The following is a 25,467-nucleotide window of genomic DNA, read 5'->3' as shown; positions in this document are numbered from 1 at the left end:
TACTCCTTTACTCAGAAAAAAAGGAAAGCATCATACTATAAACTCAGTCCCTGCCTTTATCAAAAGCAGCACTGTTTTGACATTGAGAATTCCTGGGACCAATACCATAGACTTACAGCCATCAGCACCATAAAACACTGCAAAGAAGAGCAAGTATATTCACCTGTGTTCTTCACAGGCACTTACAGCCAGGCTGCTGTGTGCATTTCTAGACACATATATGCCCACAGTTAAAATCTGAGTATTTCTTTAAAAAAAGATGCATTATGTTTCACTCAAGGACAAACAAGTGACAAAAAATAATGTGCCACTGCTACACGTTCACCCAGAGCCATATCACCACCTCATTACTGTGACACTCCGTTTCCAGCTGGGTGCACAGCGGAGGTCAAAACAGAAGTTACAAGTGACACTCAAGGCAGATGTGAACAGACTGAAATTAAGTGAAGCACAGTTTAATCCACACAGTCATCTTAAACATCACCAAATGATAGCAGGAAAGTAACTAACAGGAGGAAAAGATCAGCATTGTAGAGTATATGCATGTACAGCATGTGTGCATATGTACATATACACGAGTGGCTAATTCCTGTTCACACGACAGGTCTGAAGCTGCATTTCTGCAAGAGCTGCCTGCGAAGGGCTTGTGGGGCAGGAGAAGCCCCAGGTGTTGTGCGTGGCTGTAGTGCTTCCCAAACTGGTGGGTGACTGATGCTGCCAGAGGCAGGTTTCACTCTGGCAGGAGGCTTACTGGCATCTAAGGCAATGCCTGATGTCCAGGTTCACTTGTTAGGTCATTTGCTAAATTCAACATATATTTTGTTTCCAAAAAGACTAAAGACTTCACCCGTGAACTATTACATAATCCCAGAAAACATTAAAGCATTATAGGAGAGATGACAAACTGGCTGCGAGGAATTCTGGAGGAGCCGATCCTGTACAAACAGGTCTGTGAACTGGCACAGCAGGGACGTGGTGGCAGGACCCAAAAACAGGAATGGTGAGTAGTGAAGAAAAAACACCCTGAAAGGATGTTTGAAGCACTGCATTTGAGTTGACCTGTACTGATCAAACTCACACTACCCTGCAATCAATGCCCCCAGGGCACAGCAGCCTAGTGTTTCTAAATGTGTCCACGTTTCTGACAAATAATATCTCACACGTACTGTGAGTTACCTGCCTCTCCTTCAGGATAAATACCTTTAGCACAGACCCAGAAAACCTCACCAACTCAGTTCCTGAAGTTCTGATGCATTCATGTTAGATACAGACAACAGCTGGAGATTCAAATAGCGTGAAGCAGGCATGAAGCAGCATACATCATCTCAAAAGACCCCATCGGATCAGTAATTACACAGCTGAGGAACGAATGCAGCACAGATCTCACATGAGCAAAGGAAGAAGGATCCCAAAGCAGAATATGAGCATTCATTGAGATCACATGCAAGAGTTTATCTGCAGTGATGCTGCACTTCACTAAAGAGACCACTTACAGACCTTCACTCGTTTATGCCAGCGAGGGTTTGACCTATTTGGTTAATTATTACAGGTTTTGTGTTGTTATTCCAGGAGCCAGAAAACCTAGGCTGCGGAATGATATCAAATCCAGTCCTGATTCATTCGTTTATATCAACTGCTGCAGACAATTCTAGCATCCCACCAGAACTATGCCAACCTGGTAGATAGTGCTACCTCAAAAAGTGTGATTTTCAGATATTTATAGAAGATATATTCTACTATACCCTACTTCACCCAAAACCATAACCAAGGGTGGTCCTGCTCATGCAGAATTCCCCCAGATTAAAATACCTGGTTTATCTTCTCCCAATGACCAATACTGCCTTCATCCTCCTGACTGTCAGTGATTTACATTTCTTCATCACCCAAATGTTTTGCACAGCTACACCACTAGTGAGACTCCTCCTCAACAAGCCGAAACAGAGGAATTTTTCAGCTGCTTACCAACAAGAGCAATCGAGACATACCACACTGTGCAGGTGTCCTGCAGACAAGCCACTCTGTAAAACATTGTATAGGGAAGAGTTCAGCTCCAGTGCCATCAGATCATAGCATAGAGTGGCCTCCAGAGCTGCTTCTTTGGGGATGCAGCCTTCAGGCTGCTGATATTGGCGCTGCTGTCATCCCCAGGAAGCCTAGGCCAAAGCTGGATCTATCGGAGCTGGTGAACAGAATGGCACGGTGTCATCCTTATTTTCCACACACACCACGTACCAATCTGCGGACTGGAAGCCCAGTCTCAGGCAGGGACGTGGGTGACACCCCGCACAAGGGGCACACTGGGTCGCAGGGCCTTCTGTTGTCACCCCTAACTCCTGGCACCCACCCGCAGTGCCTCAGCTCCACTGCTCCAGTAATCCCGTTTAACATAACTCTTAGGTCGCTGTCAGCTCCACAAGGACAGGCTGCAAACTGAGCAATCATCTCGAGCATTTGGGACCCCCTCCTCTCCCCTCACATAAAAAAAAGCCAACTTTTTTCAAATCAGCAAAAACCCCGCTGGATTTAGTCCAGCTGCTAAACTCCTCTGACTTGCTGGGTGGAACAGAGAGCGCAAAGCCCCAAATTTATAAGGGATTGAAGAAATCTTGCAATCAATATGCAGCACGGATCTCTGCACTACAGCAGTTACATTATCTTGTGTGGCACATGCACCGTTCCCATGGCAACCAGCATCCTTCATCTAGCTCCGTTATTATGGCTATTGGAGCCTTTCAGAATCTCTGGTGTCCAAGCCACGGCTCAGAGCTACTTTGTGCTAATAAGCCTCAAGAATAGATAGAAGAAAAGCAGAAAATACAGCTAACTCTGCTTTGCTAATCTATAAGCAACATGGAAAGCAAGAAGCGGCATGGGAGATACAATTCAATCAGCTAAGGGGAAGCAACGCTTATATAACTGTCTTCATTAGGGGAGATGAACGTAGTGCCAATTTGCTCTAGCCTTTTAATTCCCGACAAAATAACAGTCAGCTCGTGAAGTTTGCTGCTGAGGGATGGTTTTGTAATGGGTAATCTTCTATCAGAGTAACGCTGCAATAGATGGATAGCAAGATCTATCTTTATTGTTGAAAAGGATCGCGTTTGTCACTATCTGCAGAGTTCAAGAAAATAATTTCATTTCTAATTTTTATGTCCAATATTGAAGTTCTAAAGGGCTATGATCAAAATGTATAGTCTTTATAATACAGTCTCTATTTACTTCATATATAATTGTCCCTAGATACTTCAGAGAAGCTTTCTCTATCAGTAACCCCACTCTTTTTTGGGGGTGGGCAAGGTGGGAGGTATTTAGTGCTTAAGCATTTCTACAAAGCATTACAGCAGCATCGTTATGCTCTGCACAGCTCAATGCAAAGTTTTTCTTAGTCACCAACCAGAGAATGTCAGGCAGAAAACAAATAACCCAATTTGTTAGTGACCCCTGGCAAATTATCCCTAAGTTGCTAGCTAGTGGTTTTGTCACCCTGAAATACACATGGGTCAGTACAAACAGAAAGGCTTCGAAGTTGGAGGGTTTCAGGGCTCTTAAAAACAAATGTTAAAGACACTACACTAGGAAGTGCCCTTATGACTGACAAAGGAGGCTGACAGGCTATTGAATACAGTCCAGCTTTAGCTACACTTAAGCTTAATTGTGCTCAGCACCTTTTCAGAAAGGGCAGTAAGCTTTAAGCACCTTGGACACAGTCTTTTCCAGCTGCCTTGGCCCCGGTCAGTAGCAGGTGTCCCCCTTGCTGTTGAAGGGGCGCAAGGTCAGACTTTGGAACAGACACGTCAGCGAGATGAATGAAGCCAGCCAATACTGGGTGGAGGGTTGTAAGAGCATTCAGAAAGCATCCAAGCACCAAGATCAGCAAAGCCCAGTCTCACATGGCCTCTGTGAACAGAGGGAAGAGCAGGTCTCGCGCACACTGGCAAGCCACCATTTAATCAACTGCATGCCTGATACGGGCAAGCTCCTTTCTGAAAAGTGAAGACAACACAATTACTATCCAAGGATGTAACTTAAGGTTTAACTGTCTTTACGTTTTAGGCTGAAGGCATGCTGCTATTTAGCTCTGGACAGATTTTGAATTGTTTACTTGTGTTTGACAGCTAGTGAAATCAATGGAACTTGTATCATTTAAACCCACAAAGAAGCTTAATATTTTAACCCTGTGGTTTTCTGTTATTACATAGTTTGCAAGAGCAAAAGGCGGGGAGTTTTCCTGCTATGTCTTCCCTTCGGAACACGCATAACAAGTTTACACAACTTCAGTTCTCTTGCTCGTGAGATTGAGAAGCTTTTAGTCCTTAAAAGGAAAAGAAGAGGTGCTCCAAGAATGCTTAAAAGGCTCCTTTTGTCTTGTGCTTTGGCCCAGGGATGGCTGCTTGCTCCCAGTTCAAATGCAGGCTCTGTGCCACCCTCACACACATGACCAGCAGTGGACACTAAGCTGGGACTGCTGGGTGAAGCAAACCAGGTGCAACTGAGGAAGAAGATGACATTGTATTACCTTGAGACACATCTGGTAAGCTAGAGATGATCTATCACACTAAAGGCAAGATTCTTGCAGAACGATAATCTTTCTGAAGGTAAAAGCACACTTCAGATTATCCCAGATAGTTTTATTTTCAGAGGTTAACTAGTCCTAAGAATTTTATCTAATTGCACATTCCTCAGAATAGACTCCTCTGGCTGTTCTGTAATCAAATCATAATTAAAGCATCTGTGTCACTTTATCTCTCCCTTCCTGCTATGTGTAACATTTACAGAAGGCAAAGATGCAGCACGCAAACCTCCAGCATCACGGCTCATCATCAGTGCAATAATGAGGACTTGTGCTCATGTGGTTTTGTGAACATCTCCTTAGGCTTTCATTGGCCTTTAAAAACAAAAGAGGTAGAGAGAAGAATACTGAACAGTGCCCACTTGTTGTAACCACAACTGGAGGCCATGTTTTATTCCTGCGACACTTGTTTTAAAACAGCTGCCTCATTTCATCTCAGCTTCACTGAAAAAATAGTCGTGCAGTGGGGAAACAGTTGGCAGAGCCTGAAATTAAGATGTGTTAAATAGCAATATCACCTAGACAGAGAAGAATATTTTCTTTAATCAGGGTACCAGTTTTCAGACTCAAACAAAAAACCCCAAACCAACATGAGAAGCAAGCCCCTTCCCCTAAGCTCCACCACTGAAACCCAAATTAACCGATTCCATGGCTCAGGTTGATGAAGAGGTGCTGGTGTGTGCCCTTCACCTTCAAGGGCAAATTGAAGGAGAAAGGCGATATAAGGAGAAAAGTGACTGCACAAACTTTCTCCCTTCCCTCCAACAACTACTCAGAAGTGATGAATGTGCTGAGCAAACTTCCCTGAGAAAATAGCTTGTATCTTGAGCTTAGTTGTATCTATTTTACTTAGGGGAGAGTAATTTCTTGCACAAGCAGAATTCAAGGGAATTATCTGTCTGATATTAAGAAATTCTAGTTCCTGTTGAAAGAAATACACTGATCAGTAACTGAAAAGGTATATTTTTAAATGAAAATGTTGTGTATTTATTCACAGCTGCCATGATTTTTCCTTCCCGTCTCCTGCCCTAGTTTTTGGTCTCATTACACAGTTTTGCAAAGTTCCTCGACTTGTGTACGCATTGCTTGGAAGGCATATGAAAACACTTGGTATCAGAAGGGCTGATTTTTTACTGTGTGCTTTTCATTACAGAACCATAGAATGGTTTGTGTTGGAAGGGATTTAAATATCATCTAGTTCCAATGCCCTTGCCCTGGGCAGGGATAATTATAACATCGCTAATTGAACATTAATTAAGCATACTTTAAGTTACTTTGTACAGAAAAGATTTAATTTATGCAAAGACAATTCTAAGATGGCACTTCAGACTAAAATCAGCATTAAGTTTGCTAACAACATCTCTCTTAAAATACAGAAATGAGAATAAATATATAAATCAAGATTTTTCTAGCTTGAAAAAAAAAAAAAAACACCACACCTCTCTTGATCATCCTTAAGTAATACTTCTATTTCTAGACAATGAATTTTCAGAAGTGATTTCATGATGTGAAGTGAGTTTTGGAACAATTGATGCCTCAGCATGCCTAACTTAAACCTTGTCATATCTAATATGGAGGTTTAGCTACAGCGTGTAAGGCTGACATCTGGATTTGATTTTATTTCATTTAGATTTCTGCAGACAACAGTGGCACATCAGAATTCCTACAGAGTAAGATAAACACAGGATTTCTGAGACACCAAAGTGATTACTCAAAGCAGTGCAGCAATTACAGCTGAAGTCAAAGGACTCGCACCTGCTATGCCTCGTGGGTTCCCTGTAGCATCTTTTGTAGTGAAAAGCTGTAATTAACCCAGTACAAAGCAGAATTATTGTCGAGGAAGTGCTATTTTCTGCACATTTAAGTCTGATTAGAGTAATACCACAGAAATACCAGAATTTAAATATGAATGGGATGGGTCTCTTTCTGGGGTAAAGCCAGAGCATGACCACTCACGCCAACGTTGCTCCAGCTCCACCAGTGCAACTGAGGGCAGCCTTTAGCACTCAGCCTGCAGAGGACGTGGACATCATCTTCTGCATTCTCTACCTGGACTGTCGGCCAGATTTTGAACAGTTAAGACTACTGCAAAATACATTTGGGGGAAAGCCAAAGGGTTTCTTCTTGGAAACAGTTTGTTCTTCATGCTACACTATGGGATTTTCTTTCTTCAAATTCCCTCATAACTGAAAGGAGAGTACCGGTACCAAGATACTTTTAAAAAATGTTTGTTTCCTCTTATGTCAGGGACCAAATCCTGTCTGCATTGTTAAAACAGCACTCCATGCAGCTAGCAGAGATTTTTCAATGGTAAAGGAGATCCAGGTGTGGACGGATTTGCTTTTCAGGATCTCTTTCAATTTGACTGAGCAAAATACATTTCAAATATGTAACTGCTGGCATTCCTTTTATAAAACACAAGTGGCCTGTGGAAGTCTCAGATGTGTGCGTATTATTTTCCCCTTTAAAATATAAGTAAAAAAAAGTCAATAATCCACTCGGTACTTCAGTCCATTCTGACACAAATCTTACAACAAAAGACAAAGCTGAGACACGAGCTATCCTTACACTGACAGCCAAAACGACATACCTCCGGAAGCAGGGGAACAACGCATCTCAGGTACTAGAATTTCACTAATATCAAATCAACTGTTGTTTTCTCAAGCCAGATACCAGATAATTCACCTGTGATTTGAACACAGCTTAATCTTAGGGTTGATAGCAGAAGTCTGAAGTCTGCATTTCTTATTGCTATTCGTACAACAAAAGGCTTTGTTGCCTTGTCCATTGCTTTACCGAACCGCTGCAACAATTGACCTTGCCTTTTAAGGCGAGATCTGCCATGGCAGTGGAAGTGCTCACCGTCTCTCTGTTTGGCCATGTCTGCACTGTCATTGCCTGTTCAAAGAGGTCAGTACTGCAGCATCAACCTTACATTACAAGCGTTCAGAAAGGCTTTGAAGTGCACCGCTTTCTGCATTTTATGTAACCAGATGTGTCACCATATTAAAAGCACAACCATGCAAATGTCACAGATGACCATCTAACATGCAGGTGAAAGGCACAGATACGTCCCCAAGTCCAAATTCATTTTTCACTTCCAACATTTAATGTGAGCCTGAGTTAGAAGTAGTCATGGTAAGTAGAAAATCCTAAGATAACATGAAAAGAAATTGTCACCAAGGATTCTCCTCAGAGATAATATTTTTTTTTTCCAAATCACTTGTTCATACTTGAGTCATCTCAGAAAGCATCTAAAGCTTGTGGAAATTTGTCACTGCAGATAGGACGATGACTGCAGAATTCTTACAGATTATTTAGAAATTTCCTTTTGGCATCTGTAGCTTGGATTGCCCTTACACAATGAATAGATTCAAATATAGTCAAAAACCTCTTCCCCCACCACCTTCCTACTTCACTTGTTCACAATCCTCATGTTCAGTTACTACTGTGCTATACTTAATAGTGCCATCAGCGCTGCAGTACTTTAGCAATAATAGAAGCATCACATCAGCAGCCAGTACCTTTAGCAAACACATTAACCACCGATTTGCTTGCTAAGAAATTGGTGCTTACTTTCGCAATGCATTTGTAGTGACCCACAATATTCAGGAATCAAACGAGATCAGAGGATGCAGCCCCTGAATGCCAGAGGCAGACTCAGCATTTAACTTTATCAAACAAAACTACGTATTGAACAAGTTAGACATTAGAATTGCTTTATTTTTCCCCATTTCCACGTTCATGTGAAATAGGGAGATTTACACACACAAAATCTGCACAGCCCTACCTAGAATATTTCAGACTCTTTGGGTATGAATAAGTCAATTATCACAACACAGCTATTTATCATGAACACAAATGCCTAGTAATTATGCAGACCCCAGCTCGTATGAACAAACACACGATAAAGATAAGCTGTAAAAACACCTGATCATCACCAAATGACATCGTTTATACCTTTAGCCTCTGAAGAAACACAGAACATCAGGTTGTTACACATTCCACATACTCCAGAGATTTAGAACTCTGCTACAAGGAGTTTCTTATGATGGCAATGTTCATACGAAAACGCCCCAAGCTTACCAATGGTTAAACAATGTTACCTTTAAAAAAAAAATCCTAACAGTACTAACACGGCAATTTCTGACTGATTTCACCTACTCACCCTTATGACTAAATTTATTTTAGCAACTGAAGATGTCAGCTTATGTTTTCGCTGTTCCCCTGCCCCATCTAAAGCATTCAGATTCACACACATTAAGTGACTTGGTCCTGAGAAGCGCTGAAGCTCCACATACCCAATCAAAGCCAATTTGAACAAGCTGAGCGTCTTTGAAATTCAAGTCCCCTTAGCACCTGCAAGTCAATTTAAAAACTTCAAGTTTTATATTGCTGTCCTTCATTTCTAGATTTCCACACGGAAAATATTAGCTGCCAAGTTCCTTGGGTTTGGAGGCGACAAGGATCAGCGACTGCCCCTTTAATGTTCCACCCGGTCTCCAGAGCAATGTCTTTTTACTAGAGCTCACTGCGATTCATTGGAATTTGCCAGGCAGGTCAGGAAATCCCCTGAAGCAGAGGAAGAATATTAAAGAGATGGGACATGTATATCAAATCTCATTACTGTTCTCTTATGAGAATCAATCAAGTGAAAGGACGTGGTGATGTCATTATGACATCATTTACTTTGGGATTAGAAATTCATAGCTACTTAGCAACCAAAGCTGTCCAATACAAAAGTACGAGGTCCAACAGAAGATGTTATCATCTGACCCACTTACTGGGAGAGAAATATTTGTCAGTTCTTGTTTGCAGACTTCACGAGACAGACAATAACTTAAGAACTCCATTGTGTCCAGTACAGAACACTGAAAATAAAACATACCCCTTAACCTTTTTCAATATCCAAGCCCATTATTTCTCCCCAGCATGCTCCCTCACAGTCATCGTCTTTTCTACAAATCTAAACCCTAAAACCGTGAAGAGAAAAAGCCTGTGCTAAACAGAGTTTACTATTTTAAGACCAACCACAACCTCTACCAGAACCTCAAGCCCCTTAGAGTCAAGGACGACTAATACAATTGCGTAAGAACACAGGCTTAGAAACCATGTTTGTTGCAGTAAACCAAGCTAAAACCGTTTGGTTGATGGACTGCAGGGGCTGTCAGAAATGCCAACGACATACGAAACGAGCAGCGTGCGTGGAGAGCAGGAACCGTGCTGTTCCCCAGCCTATTTCTGGGACCTGAGAAGGGTTTGATGCCCGGGATCTACCCCTGACCCCGTTTTCTTTTAAGTTCACTCTACTCTGTTGAAAAGGCCGTTTAGACAAGTTCCAAAGGAACTGTGCAAACGTAATACGTGAGCTGAAATTGTAACTCAACCTTTAAATACGTTCTCAACAAGCTGGAAACGCGGACCGGCGCTTGGCGCTTGCAAACCCAGGCTCCGTTCGGGGCTAAGAGCACTCCGGCACGTTTAAGGCTAAACGAAAGAAAACAAAACACTCCCCGCCCTGGAAATAACTTTTACTGGGACGAGGTGAAGCCCTCCGCTGGAACGAGGGCGCGGAGCCGCGGCAGCGCCCCGCAGCCCCCAGCCCCGCCTTTCTTCTCCTGTCCGCGGGCAGGGGCACACCCGCAGATGGCAAAGCTCCGAGGGCTCAAAGCTCTCGGGCAGCGGCGAGAAACGAAGCGCCCCGACCGCCACCGCCCTGCTCCCGGCGGGATTCACCTCACGGCCCCCGCCCCGCGCCCCCCGCCCCGCCTCGCCTCGCCTCAGGGAGCCGCCGCGGCGGGGAAGGCTGCAAGGCTGGAAGTTGGCACGCTAGACGCGCACAGCCTACCTGCCGCCGTGGCGGAGGAAGGTGAGGGTGAGGATGAGGTGCTGTCGCTAACGCCGCCAACAGGGCCGAGCCGCCGGCGCTGCCCTCGCCGAGCGCCGGTAATGTTCATTTGAAGCTCGGCGCCCGCCGCTCCCTCCCCGCGCAGCAGCGGCCGCGCAGCAGCGGGGCCGGGTCCGCGCCGCCCCTGCCCGCCCTCACTCCGCCCCTGAGGAGAGGGAGCGCTGGGGGGGCAACGGCTGCCAACGGCCCCCCTCAGCAGCCCCCCTGAGCCCCCTAACCCCCTGCGTGGAGGCGGCCCCGCTCACCGACTCGCCCCTGCCCCCTCGACCGCCTCAGGTGAGGCGAGAGGAGCGCCTCAGGCAAAGCCGCCGCGGAGCTCCGCTCCCTCGCGGCTCGGCGATTGCCGGATTCCCCCCGGCTGAGTTACCGAAAGTTGAATAGAGAAGTCAAGAACCGCGAGTCTGGGGTCTGCTTGACACACTGACCGCTCTCCAACCAAGTTTTACGGTGTTTCTACGTGGAAAGTTATTTCAAACAGGAGAGCTTAGAATCGTGTTTTGGAAATGCTGAGACAGCTATGTTTCCGAACTTCTCCCAAAACCTCAAAGTGTACAAAAAGAAATGGTCAGGATCACCCCCTTCCTGGGAGGAAGGGGAGAAAGAAAACAGTTTCAGTGAAGCTGAAAGCATCCCTTTCAGCATGACACCTTCTCACTGTAGGATTTCCAGTCAGAAATCCCCGGCCAGCTCACCCCGGAGGGCATCTTCACCGGTGGGGACACAAGCCGGCGAGGTCACCGCGGTGGGGACACACTGGATCGATGCTGCCTTGTCCCACAGCTTGCAGAGCAGATGCTCTCCTGTGTCCCACCAAGGACAGCCACAGACAGACGTTAGCGTTAACAGCTAGAAGAAAAGACATTGGGCTTTCCCAGGTAGCTGTCCGAAATGAGTGAGTGGTGTTGACAAATGGTCAGAGGACTGAACCAAAAACATTCTCTAGAGAGTTTTTCAAGACAAACTGGTTTCTCTGGCTGCAGGATTAAAGTATTCATCTTTGTCTTAGAGCAGTCAATCCCATATCCTGTCCTGTACAGCTCCTGCACTAAAACACAGCTTCTGTAAGTACCTGCTAACATCTGTTGGTTACACGTAAGTGTTGGTACACAAAACTGGCAACAGAAACAGCAATGTAGTGCATTGTAGTGTTGTCCATTTGACAAGTCAGGAAGACCTGGCCCTCTTTTCCTCCCAAGCAGGCCCTGGAGGTGTTTTTTTTGTTTTGTTTTGTTTTGTTTGTTTGTTTTTTGTTATCATTTACCATTTATGTGGATTATGAACCCACACCATTTTTTTTTCCTGTCTTCTTAATTTCTACATTGCTCTTTGTGAAATAACGTTTAACACATGCTCATCACATAGCAATACAAACAAACACTTATGTTTACTACTAGAAAGTGCAGGTAGAGAGGATACATCACACAAAACGGCTAATTGCCATTTTGAAACCCAACCAGTTATGAATAGGTTGCCAGATTGCTCAGAATCGTGAATGATTTTCTTGTGAATTTTAATGTAGAAAATATGTTAGCAGAGTTTAACACTGTTGCTCATTAATTACAGGGAATACTTATGCTAGGGCTATACATTTCTTTTTACATGAAAGTTCCAATTTTGCAGAATAACTCAGCATTAGGGAAATAAATTCTGTGGCAAATTCCATTAACAGCCAACACTGTGTGGAGCAACCTAGCACGGTTGTTTCCAAATTGTTGTTCGTGAGCTGGTCACTGCATGTGATCTGCATTTCAGTGCAGTTTTATTAGGACAGGAGATCTCAAGATCACCTTGATGCAGTTTGCTCAGGTTATGATCCCTGAGACTTTTGGAAAGTTAAAAGTACCCTACTAAAAAAAATGTGCTTGGGAACAGGTACCGTAGTATCACAGAGCCAAAATGCTAGCCCGTACTTCCTTCCCTTCTGACCCATCCTTCCAATCTACAGCTTTCCTGACTACATCTCTTGAAAGGAAGAAGTCTGTAATTTGTTTTGGAGGCAGTCATTATCTCTAACTATTTAAGATTTAGTTGCTAGGAAAGCTGTGACAGAGTCCGGTGGAAAGTTCTGCTTAATACTGGATGTCATGCTACAGTTCATTGACTTGAAAAAGATCTGCTACTGCTCCATCATCATAACCCAGAGGTTTGGGGGGCTGCAGTTATACTGACTCACAAGGCACACAGACTTGTCCAAGCTAACATTGAAGTATCAAGTCTAGTCTAACCAGCCAGTATACACCATGGATTTCAGTTCAGACTGCACAAGCTTGTGGTGCTCTTGACACTTGGTAGCTATACTGCTCTTGGTACCTACACATAAAGATGTCTGTCTCTCCACTGAACTTACTATCTGATATGTAATGCTGTTGTATCCTACAGAATGCCTTATAAACATCTAAGAGAATGGAGCTTCTGTTTAAAGATCTTGTGGGGGAGGAAAACTGTGAGGTTTTCCCTGAGTTTCCTACAGATTATTTATAAATGTGCTAGGCTTCACCTGCTTTGTTGGCAAGCTGGTGATTCAGAAGCACATACCTAGAGGAATCCATTAAATGTCTGGTTCCTGGATGCACAGAACCTGTCCCCACAGGAGTGTGACTGACCACTGACACTCCTGAAGTACACATTGGGTGGGCATGGGCTCGGCTGCATGGGAAGACATGTGCTAACACAGGCATTTCTGGGAGGAAGAAGGGAGTAAATCTGGAGTGTCTCAGTGCCTAATCAATTCAGAAAATGGGCCGGAGATTTACATGCAGGACAGGCATTCCAGTGGGACTGAACTACCACTTCCTGGAATTTGGCATAACCTGGCTGATCTGGAGGGTCTAAGTGTGCATTTGGCAAGAAATGTTATGAGGCAGTGTCTTAGCAATCTAATAAAGCCAGTATTGGGGGGGGGGGGGGGGGGGGGTGGTGGCTGTTGAAGGCTGAAACCTTGAACATATGACAGTTCAATTGAGGAAACTGAAAATTAGTTTAAACTGGAAGCTGCTATCTGCAGTCCTGAAGGAAGAAGACAGTTACATTGATAAGTACAAAGCAAGTCAGTACTTGTTTTGGCAGGTTTAAGAGCCATTGCTGTCACTGTGCTCGCACCAGTTTTAATACCGCTAAACCTTACAAGCTACAGTGTTATATTTTTAATGCTGTTCTAGATAACACAAAGAACAGATGGTTGCTCTGATCACTCTATATGTCAACTGATTAAACAATTCCAGAGTGTAATCTTTCAAAAATGTAACATTTATACTGAGCTTTTTTTTTTTTCCCCAAAAAAATATATCCCTGTGGTCAGCATTTTCTTTTTCTTTCCTTCTTTCCTTCTTTCTTTCTGCTCTTGTTATTTTTTATATTAGAGCTTTTGACGGCTAGATGTCAGGTAACAACTAACTTACAGCAAATACAGAGAAGGCTTCTGGTTATTACCTTTTTGGTTATAAGTCACCAGTTCTCAAAAGCTAGAAAAGGTTATGGCTAGCCAGGGCTAGGATAAAAAATGTAATTACACAGGTGTTGCACAGTGTTACCTTACTTACTGAACAGAAAGATGGGTGAAATGTTGGTACTGGATCAGCTGAATTCTGGTTCTGACTAGAATTTTTAATGCAAGATCCCATAGCTTCCTATCTGTACTAGCTAACCTAAGTCTAACTCACATTTTCCTCACCCAGTTCTTATCCGAGTAGTAATTTTCAAGTACTCGCCAGTGTTCCAGTTGACTTTTTCAGAGAATCTTCTTGCTGTTTCTCATTGCATGGAACAACGTGTTCTGATGAGTAGGTGCTGCGCTCACTCTTGAAAGTGGCCAAGTTGCAGAGGTTAAAGCAGGGCCACCCTCATTTGAACTCAATTGCGTGAGTGTAATTTTGCACAGCACTCAGACAATGTTTTATCGAGAGGTCTTAGAGTCTTTGGGATAAAACATGCTATTATGATCATAATTTGCTATTAATTATCTGTTGATTAAAACAAGCAGGAATGTGTGTGACTACTGAAACTACCCCTATCCACCTTTTCATGGGGTCAAAGTGCAGAGAAAACTTTATATCATTTCAACAAACTTGGTTTTGATTTGGAAATACTTAGATGTTACAATTTAACTTGTGCTCCTTATGCCTTATTCAAGAACAAAGTGGAGAAGCTGTGAAAACAGAAAGGTCTTGCTGCCATTGTTCAGTAAGTTGCTGTCCAAGCTGCAATGCATTTCTGGCCTGCCAAATCAATAGTCTGTCTGAAAAATCCTCTTGTGCAAACCACAATACAGAAACTGATCGGCATCATCACAACTGTTAAGGTGACAGTAAGGCATAGAGCAACCTACTGTAATGAAGGAAAGGACTTAGCTGCTTTTTAAATCTGGTTGGTCAAACTTCCCTAGGTAGTACTATGGAGATTGCTGCCTTGGAGTATCTCTATCACCAGCAACCTCAGCGCTGTGAGTGTTGGCTTTGAAGGACCAGACAGCTTCTGCAGGCTTAGACAGTTTAGGGCTTCATCCAAAGTACCCTGAACTCAGTGGGAAAAACTTTCTCATTGACTTTGATGATGGTCTTTGGAGCAGGTCCCTGATAATAATTACATTGGAGCCTAGCCATAGTGATTACTATTAGAGCTAGGATTTGGCCTTGACAGATGATGATAAATAATCTAATGATTATTATAGCACTTATTTTTGCATTTCTATAGCATTAAAAGGCATTCATAATGTTTCATTATATTTTTACATCACAAAGAAAGAAAGTTGGCTTGAATTGTGTTTTAAAAAATAGCTTACATCTGTCTTGGCTCTCAAGACCAGTTGTTGGACTTTGATAACATCTGGAAGAGAAAGAAAACTATTGCATACAAGGACAGATACTAAGTATAGCAGGGACAAAAAGATCTGAGTCTCTCATCACAGCATTCAAATAAAGGAGAAAAGAGACTATAGAAGCCTTGTATGGCTGAGGAAGTACCAAAAGCCAGTTTCATCAGGGACAATAGACGTGAAGATGGTGGCAGTGCCAACATTTCCTGTCATCCAAAAAAGTTTTCAAAATCTCTTTCTTCAACACACAGTGCTTCAAACCATCAGGGATCCTACCGTTAAGACTGATCTTTAGAGTTCATTGATAACAGCTAAAGAGAGATTATTTTAAAATTGCAATTAACATCATTTTCATACTGCAAACCATGTCAAATTCACCTGAGAGGAGCCATGATTTTTTTCCCCCCATTCCAGAGCAATGTCCTGGGTGCTTTTCAAGAAAGAACAGTACCTTGCTGTCTAAGAAAACCTCTTGTCACACAGAAACACATTATCTCACACAGCCTAGCACATGGTGATATTTCATATGGCTCCTGTGCTACTTTGCTGCAACAGCACAAATCCCAGGATGAGATGGTATTTCGCAGACTGTATGGGTGGAGTACAGTGTGAACTCACTCCCCTACTCTATGGGAAGAAAAAAGCAGTTCCTCAGGGCTTTTTCACATCTAAACTGCTACTTACGTTATCAGTGAAGAGCACAAAGGAACAAGTGAGACCTTACACCTTACTTCTCAGTAGAGGCATGCAAAACACATTGCTTGAAATATGTGGATTTCTGATTACTGGCCACTTGTGCAAGGACTTTGGCATGTGCGTACCATTCTAGTCTATTGCAAATGTTGCTTCTCCTTTATAAAATATCTTTCAGAATTGACTGTTTCAGATTTTGAGAATTTGAGAAATCCCGAGGACTTTGTACTCAATTCATTGATCGCTACACTCTTGAGGGTTTCTGGATCTTTTTTGTGGGAAATGTGCTTAGAAATGCACTAGGTCAATTGAATGAGTTCTTTTATACTGCTTAATTGAATCTCATTAGCATGTTTCTCCTGTTTGTGCAACTGACATCTTGCTGTGTTGAAGCAGTGTGAGCTGTTGAGCAGAATCTTAAGCTTTGTGTGTATACTGCTTGGTTTGAAAGAGGTTTGCTTTCTTATTAATACAGAGGGGAATCAAGCTCTGTAAAGATGACTGTATAAGCACAAGATCCATCCTTCACACACTCTTGAACAGGCTTAGAAAGGTCCAATAGCAAAGTAGCACCATTATAGTTTTCCTCTGTCAATAAGTATGTTCTTCCCTATGAGAAGAACTTCTTACACTTCATATACTTCTACGTACCTAAGCCCTCATTTCTTCATAGTGTTCCTTAAAGACAAAGGTAGTGTTTGTCCAACACATCAGGATTACCTGACTAGTCTGCCTACAGATTTTATACCTCAAGAAGTTAGACATCAATACAGAAAAAGAAAGTCACCTGAAGAATCTGGATTCCCAACAGCAACTTGTTTCAGTGGTGCTGTGCTTTGCAGTTTGAAAGCATGTCCCTTTATATTACCTAGAAGATTTTGCTTTCACTTCTAAATCGATTTGGCTCTTTCCTCAGTCTTTATACCTAATGCAATGAACATCAAAAGGCAACCAGTTCCCTTGGAGCAACACCAGCCTATGGCTACTACAGTGCTGGAACTGTGCCATGGGAGGTGCTGTGGTTCAGATAAAGCAAAACTGGAGTCTGGCTGTTGTGGTGCAAGCATTCTTGTTGTTCCTTTCACAGGAGTAAGAAAGAACATTAAGCCCCAGTGTTCTGGCCATATTCCAGCCTGCGTAATTACATTCTGCCTGCCCTATATTTCCCCTGCAGCTGTAATTGTTCTTCATTTCCTACCCAAATTGTTGTGTGGTATTGCTCTATGCTGTTGAAAATTGCCTCATTTCACTCTCCAGGGTGGGCAGCCTTAGTGTAGAGGTTAAGGTAATCCAACTCTACAGTGTCTGAGTTGTAGAACCATGCCGGGCTCTTGCAAGATGAAGAATGGTAGAGGCATACGTATAGATGTAAGTAAATACCCAGGGCTTGGGTGCTTTTCTCTGAGGAAAGCCTTGTGAGTAAGGCATGAGAGGAAAGATTGGTAAGCTCCATTGATCCCAGTTTGTAGGGTGGAAATGCCACAGCAAAAGTCACAATTCTGAATAAGTGAGGACCACATTCCACTGGCACTTACAAAGTTTCTGCTTGATTTGTAGAAAATACTAGCTATAGGCTTGGGTTTTTTTCCTCCCTTGTGTGATCTCTGTGTAAGGAAGTCCCATAAAGTAGGGCTATAGAAAGCACAACAAAGATAAGAACAGATACTTGCCACTTCATGTAGCTTAAGAGAACAGCTGTCCAGTTAACATGACTTTGAATTTGAGACTTGATTTATGTGAGAGAGATCCACAAGGGAGGAAGAGACTTCAGCAGCTGGAAAAGTATTTTGATTACATTCTGATTAATTTCCTGGGGAGAGGGTAATATACTATCATTTTGGAAAAATGTACTCAAGAATTTTTTGTCCTCTTCTGAAGTTTTCAAAGCTGTATCTTTGAAAATACATAAAATTCCTCCATAATGAATTTTCAGTTGCAATTTATTTTGCCACCTAACTCTAACTCCAAATTTGATATTTGTAGCCCACTAACAAAACATTTTATAAATAGCCTGTGATGATGTTCTTTTCAATTGACCATGGGTGCCTGATAAATAGGAGACCCCTTGCAAAAGCATTTCTAAAGTCAATTTTAGCTGGCAGAACTGTAGGGAGAAGGAAGAAATCAATTAAGCAGATAAAAAAAAATGTTTTTCTCTAGGAAAACAAGTAGACATTAATTATTCCTGTTTTGACTTGGGTTCTACTGATGATGATGATTGCATGCTCCTATTAGCACAGTATTTCACTTATATCTATATAAATTTATCCAAAAGACATTTCACATGTCAAAAAAAGAGAAGCCAAACTAAACACCGTATGTGTGCACACTCAGACACATACACTTTCCCAGTAAATGTTAGTGTTGAAAGCACATTGGAAGACGGCACTGCTTTTCTTATGTGTGCTGAGAAAATCAATTTTTAAAAGTCTGTTTATAATTTCCTCATGGCCACACACTCCTATCTTGTAGCAGTGGCTGGCAAAGCAGCAGCAAATTTGAAAAGGACATCTCTCTTCCCCCTGCTGCTTTGTCAGCCCAACTTGGGAACAAGCTAGTGGTATAAAAAGAATGTCCAGTACAGACATGTGAGTAATTTTTCTAAAGTGGCACCAGTATCTTATTTGAGGGTAAGAGTATTTTGACCAGGTTTTGTAAAAAGAAATGTGTGGGTCCGAGCCTGCGTAGACTTTTGGAATATGGCCCATCTGTTTGACAGCTGTGTGACTGGCTTACACGTGCACAGTAATTCTGCCTGGTGCTTCTGGAAAGCGCTGGTTCTTGTGCATGGGTATGTGGCAGCAGTGCAGGGCAATTCTGACACACATCACTAATGCTAGGAAACAGCCTATGCCCGCAAGGATTTCTACGTATCCTTCTAATGCGTGAGGAGTTCAGGATGAAGACAACTTGTATCTCCTTTCTCCAATAACCCTTGAAACCCCATTCAAAAAGTGTCCTCAAATCCCAGGCAAGGCAGCTTGTTTGAGCAGAACCCATAAACATACCCAGAGAGCTGCAGGTATTTGTCAGTCTGTTTTGGTACAATGCTCTTTGCTAAACTTGGTAGACTTTTCCAGTCTGTTAGGAAAATGATGCAGTAGATCTTAATGTGCTTTCTCTCACTCTTTCTTCAATGAGTAAAGTACCTTTCAGCACTCACCAGTCTTTGTCTCCTGTAGACAGCCTAGAGGAGAGGTGTAGTCTCACAATCCTGGAAAGGCCTCTGCCCTGCTTTCTCACAACCAGACAGCAGCTTCTCTTAGTCCTTCATGGAGACATGCACACAAACTGTTTAATTTTCTTGCCCTTTGCAGGGTAGTCAGTACCATACAGCAGATGCACAGCTGTAGCATCCTCTTAATCCACCAGGCTTCTATGAATGAATAAAGCTGTAAAGTCAACCTTGTTTAAGCAGTCTTAAAATGCTTCCAAGTTCACCCATAAACATTTTAAATATGTCCTCTGACCTCCCTTGTGTGCCCATGATACGACCACATCATCCTCACCCACAACAGCCAAGCCACTTGTGTTACAGAGTTCCAACACTGTGCTACTCATACTACAGATTCCTAGAAATTGTGGTGTGCATTTTTATCAAAGTGATGGTGGTTGACATTCCTCTCTCTCGTTATTAACAATCGTATGTTCACTTGCCACTCTCTAAACTATGCTTCTACAATACCAATGAAAATGCCTGAATATTTATTAATTGCCACCCTGCAGGTTGGCCAGCTTTCTTGATCTTGTGAGCTACAACAGCGCAGTTTTTACATGGCCATCAACCACATATAACATCCTAGATATCTCAAGGGCCACGTGGAAGGAGATTTCAAGAGAAAGTCACAGGTGAAATGTGACATTGCTTTCCAGCAGTCTCAGCTATCCATTGCTGCAAATAAGAAAAGAATTTCTTTCTAGGAAATGCTGAGCAGCTGTGCTCTGAAAACCAGTTTAGTCTTTTAAGCTGGAAACCCAAGATCACTATGTTCTTTTGAAAAACTTTCCTGTGTTGTTTTTAGAAAGAGCAACAAAGAGTTGCAGTCAGTGTGACAAATGACTGTAGAGTACGCATTTACCTCTCTCTTGCAGGACATATTTGATGACTTCCACAGATTCAGATTCAATGTAGCTGTTAGAAATTATTTGAAGAATTCAGAGTGCAACTTATTAAAAGTCATTTATAGTGGAAAATAGAAGTGTTGTCACCATACTAAAGAGACTGCCAATGTGAAGATCGTTTCTGTTTTGCTCTGATAAGAACTGTTAAAATAAAGGTAAGAGATAAATTGAAACCTAAGTTGATAACATAAATTAGCTATTCATGCAAAGAAAAAGTCTGAGTGATATTCTTTGTCTAATGCTGCCACTCTGAAGTCAATGCTGAAAGTCTTATGAACACTACAGTAGAAATTTAGTTAATACTTGTGCTCTGTGAAATATCATTGTCCAAAGCATAAAAGAAAAGTACAATACTTCTTTAGCCTGTTGATCCCAGCAGAAACTAAAAGTAAAGTTCCCAGGTTAGCCACTGGAAAAGGGGAGACTGACTCATTTGTTTGATTTTAGAGGAGGCTGAATAGGATTCATCATTATTATGTTATGGGACTAGACATCTTGACAGCTGGCATTTGACATCATCCACCAGAAACACACTGAACAGTCTTTTTAGAAAGTGTTAATAAACTTCTCCAGACAATAACCGAGAGGAGCAGGTGCTTAACATTACTTAATCTTATCAGAGAGCATTTGCACTTGCCAAGTCTTGCTTTTATGACTGATGAAGAGAAAAGCAAACAGGAGAATGGAGGAAAGTCACTAGAAAATTAAGATCACATCAAACCAAAAAGATTTTAAAAGAGCTAAATTGCTTCTGAACTCCAGCCATCACCGGATGTAGTGTTCTGAACTGTTGCTAGCAGCTGTCTTAATTTTACTGCCAGGCTTAGAAGAAGTCATCACATAAGACAGCACACGAGCTTTTCTTTTTTTGTTCAGAAGGGCACACTTTTCTATGTGAGCATTATTGTGCGGCAAATGATGTCTGTCAAGACATAGGTGATGGCAGTTTCTTAAAAAAAACGTAGCAAGATTCATAATCTCATTTGTAAGAGGTGTCAATGAAGGAGCTTTTATTCAATTCTTAGTGCTTCTTACATTTTTAACTTGAGCTCTGGACCTGGAGGTGAGAGATGTAAGTACCCTGGAAACATTTGCGAATATCAGCAATTAGTGACAGGCAGTTAATATTTCTACTCGTGATTTGAGCTTTCTCTTGTGTACTAGACTATTTGAAGTGTCAAATGGAATTCATGATAGGAAAATCAAAGGAGAATTTTCATATCTATTTTATTGCTAGAAAATATCCTCAGTTCACCTCAGATTAAGGAATCCTTTGGGCATTAATGAAACCTTAACTATTTGATGAAAGAAACCAGAGGCTTTTAGATAGGGTTGCTGAATGCCTCTCCCCAGGGAAAACTGTCCTGCAGCTAGGTCCATCCAACACCACCATCTGTGGTAAGGAATGGCAGTCTCCACTGAGTGAATTAGTGAAATCACATTTTAGATAAGGTTTCCACAAATATCCTGCTGTTCCTATTGCTGTTAAGCAGCAGTTGCAATTTTAATACTCTGCTTTAGCTTCCTTTATTTTGCCATCATATGAATTAACTGTCTTTAGATAAGAAATTTGGAACTGGACCTACTTAATTCTATTTCCCCTTCTCTGACCTCAGTATCTGCATGCATGAATGCACTCATACAGGAATTGTGATGGGAAAATAAATGTAGTAAGGAGGTAGTTTCAAAGGAACATCATTGAGGTTGATAGTGTTTTTACTGGATGTCAGAAGCTTGTGAATTCCTCTCGAGGTGCTGACAGGTAAGAAATGTTTTAAGCAAAGTACATGGCTGGAACAGTAGACTGCAAGAACAGTACCAGAGGGGGGAAAAATGTAGCCTCATTGTGACCCATCTGAGGGTTGTAAGCAAAAGCACAGGAACCTTAAAATACTTAGAATTACCATAGTAAGAAAATATCATGTGGAGGAGGACGTCTAGAATCACAAGACATAATAATAAAGAGCTATTATATAGTACTGACAGTCACTGTCATTTGAAACAATAGCAATTATAAGCTTATAACTAAAGATGTTTTACCAATGCAAAGGTCACGTCCGTATTTGTTGTACATTCTGTATAACACCTCTAAAGATGCCTTGGAAGCTTTCCTGACAATTGCACTTGCACAATATTCCCGAGGCAAAAGAGAAATGCCCAAGAGCATGCAAGTACTTACCCCTTCAGGAGGATGGTGTCCTGATTACATGGAGTATTAGAAATGATGATCCTTATTCAGATGCTTCAGCATTGCATGGCTTCCCTTGAGGGATCATTCCCTAGTTAGCATCTCCTGGAAGAAATGTAGAGCTATGCAATTAGATAACGCAAACAAGTTAGAGAATTACAGTTTCTAAGTGTAGTGTCTCTTGCAGAACTGATGAAGGCATTCTGATTCAGGTTTGGCGAGATATGCGAGACAGTTTTCCATTAAAATAAGTTCCAAATGCTGAAAGCAAAATTGGAATTTTTCAAAGCTGTCTAGGAAGAGCAGTTGGCCACCTACTATTCACATTAATGGATTTTTTTTTTTAAAGCAGATTATGTAATTTTCTACCTTGAAAGTTTTAACTGGAGTACATCACAAGGATAAGAAAGCTAGTGGTGCTTCATCTGTCCCTTTGAATGTAGAATCGAATGCCTAATAGTGATCTGTCATTTGAAATCCATTACAAAATCCCATTTTATATCTAAATACCAAGTTAGCGCTCAATTATATGGTCTGAAACTCTTTGAGAAAGGAGAGAGCCTGTGCTTTATTTCAAGCAAGGCAAGTCTGGGGACATTTTGTCTAAAAAAGGAAACATTCCCTAAGCTCAGTGTTTTTGAGCTGCCAGTCTAAATGACTTTGTTTCTCTCCATTACCAAGAGATCCATACAAGTAAAATGCAAATTGTGTACACACCAGCAAGGTATCAAGACTACCTGGAGTCCTTAACACCCACTGCATAGGGCCAGTCTCAGCAGCCCTTTGGGCCCCAAAATGCTCATCATGGGCACTGAGGGTGCTGAACTTGAATCTGTATGGGGCTTAAGCTCTAAGATAACCTATAAGATAGGTGATGAGTAACAACGGGTAGTAAAATGCAGAATTAGTGGAAATCTTACCTGTTCCAATGGGATGTTCATACCAATCAAAGCTGCTTTAATGTTATTCTTGTGAATTGCTTCTTTGGGAGTTGTTGCTGCCCTACCCTCCCAAATTAGCTCTCCAGGAAAACATACTGCCATGTTATTAGAAGTTTAGAGACATGTATTCAGATACTCAGATTCTTTAGCTGTTGGGACACTGAAGTATTGGAGAGACTGGAAGATATGAAAGCATGTTACTTGAAAATAAGCAGTGGGTTGTGCTTTGTGCTTTCTTCTTAATAGTTTAGGAAAAAGGGGTAAATCTAGCAGCATGTGTAGCAGATTCAAGTTGGAGAATACTATCAAGGCAGAAACAATAGAGGTGTGCTTGGGGTATCTAGGAAGCTGTCAGCATGGGTGCCAGAAACCATGCCTTATCTTTCCTGCCACTGCCATCCATGCTTGCTAGATTAGGCTAAATGAGGTAAATGCCAACAGGAGCTCATGCCTTTGTTTGCTGTGCAAGCATACAATCGATACATTAAAGATGCAGGGCCTCACCATACCCAACAGAGGAGAGGGAAAGATGCTTGAGAAAATGAGAAACATGATAAAATTATTAGTCATATCCATCCCTGAAATACCAAATGTTAAACCAGGCATAAGCCATGTCAGACGAAGCTGCCTATTACATTAGAGATACCAGACATCACCACTGAAATAAAGACACCTGATTTTAATTACACTATTCAAGTAGAGAGGCTCAATTTATTCACAGGAGGACCTTGAGACACTGATGAGACAGCTCATGAACTGCTCATTTGTTTGTTCTTCCTTGCTCCTACCCTGGGCAGTCCTGCAGGCTGACATGACAAGTAGAAAGGGGTAATGTGGGTATTTAGCTTGCTTGACTTTTTGTTGTTGTTTTGTTTGTTTTGGTTTTGTTTTGTGATTTTTTAATATTTTTTTTTTATTTTTAATACCTCTGCAATTTTGGGCTGGCTGAGAGTTCTTCAGCTAGCTAAAGAGACAGTGAAAGCTAGGATGGCGAGTGGCATCTTAAAAGATGTGTTGTGATAGGTTTTCCCCCACTTTTTCATCACAAACTGTCTTCCAGATCTTTTAAAGGGCTCCTAGAATCAGTAATGTAAGCTCTGGGGGTTATAACCATGCTTAAAACAAGTTAGAAAACAAAATTCTGCTGTATTCGCTGTTGAACATTCATCTAAATGTCCCCTTGTATGTAGGGGACTAAGAAGAAGAATTTTTTTTTCCTGCTTTAAATGGAAAGTAAAGTAGAATATTTATAGAAGAATAAAAACCTTAAAATCTAATCACAATGTCATTAATGTAAATTTTGATAACTGAAGAAATGTGTTTTAAAACACACCATGTATCACGTAGAAGTTTGCTTTCATGATAATCTCTACAGAATAAAAAGTTAGACTGTACTTTTTAGTGACTGTACTCAGAGAAGTGCAAGTGTTATTTCTCCAATGACAAATATTTTATATTGGTTAATTACATTTAAAAAATAGCTTGTGTGACAGTGCTTTTACAGCAAGTGATGATCTTCAAAGATATGCCCTTGCTGGAGGGAAGGTGAAAGTGTGGTTTAACTAAATTTGTAATCTCATTTTAAGAGATTTGCATTCAAATTTACATAAGTTAGTTTTTAAAGTCTGCTTCCTTGATCAAATTGTTTACATTATAAGTACAGCATATAATAATGGTACAGTTGGAAAGCCCATGTACCGGTCAGCAATGGGGCATATTAGATAAGACCAGGATGCGCTAGGTAGGCAGTTCTGATATTGTAGCATGCTGAATTATCAGCTAAAACTCATGAAATTTCACACTTTGTGTAAAGTCTAATTTGCTTTTACACTTGAGACAGGAAAAAAAATATGTAAAAAAAAAAAGAATTATTCTGGGAGTTATTGAAAAACACCTGAAAGAAAGGTGGTCATTGGTCTCAGACAGCACAGTTTCATGAGAGGAAGGTACTGTTTAACTAACTAAATTTCCTTTTACGTCGCCAATCTAGTTGACCAAGGGAAGCCAATTGTAGTCTTCTGCATTTCAGCAAGCTTTCAATACTGTTTCTCACAGTATCATTCCGGATGAAATGTCCAGCATACAGCTAGACAAATACACAATATGATGGGTGAACAATTGGCTGATAGGTCAGGTTCAAAGGGCTATAGTAAATGGGTTACATCAGGCTGGCGGACAGTCATTGGTGGGGTTCCCCAGGGCTCCATTTGAGGGTCAGTTCTCTTCAATGTTTTC

The 25,467-nt window shown here is 41.7% G+C and overlaps 1 protein-coding gene across 3 annotated transcripts in view; it reads right to left on the bottom strand.

Moving 5' to 3' along the window:
• SLC6A1 (solute carrier family 6 member 1) overlaps positions 1-10,592 on the bottom strand; it is a 60,431-nt gene extending 49,839 nt beyond the window's left edge. The window contains exon 1 of one of the 3 annotated variants that reach the window (XM_035558286.2): positions 10,419-10,592. The gene's annotated coding sequence lies outside the window, so the exon portion shown is untranslated. The remainder of the gene's footprint in view (positions 1-10,418) is intronic. The other 2 variants (XM_035558289.2, XM_035558290.2) reach the window with 2 other exon arrangements.
• Positions 10,593-25,467: the final 14,875 nt, after the last annotated feature.

The sequence above is a fragment of the Cygnus atratus genome, chromosome 10 (assembly GCF_013377495.2).
Source record: "Cygnus atratus isolate AKBS03 ecotype Queensland, Australia chromosome 10, CAtr_DNAZoo_HiC_assembly, whole genome shotgun sequence".
NCBI lineage: Eukaryota > Metazoa > Chordata > Aves > Anseriformes > Anatidae > Cygnus > Cygnus atratus.
Note: the sequence above shows the minus strand (reverse complement) of the source record. Positions and strands in the feature narration are given on the sequence as shown.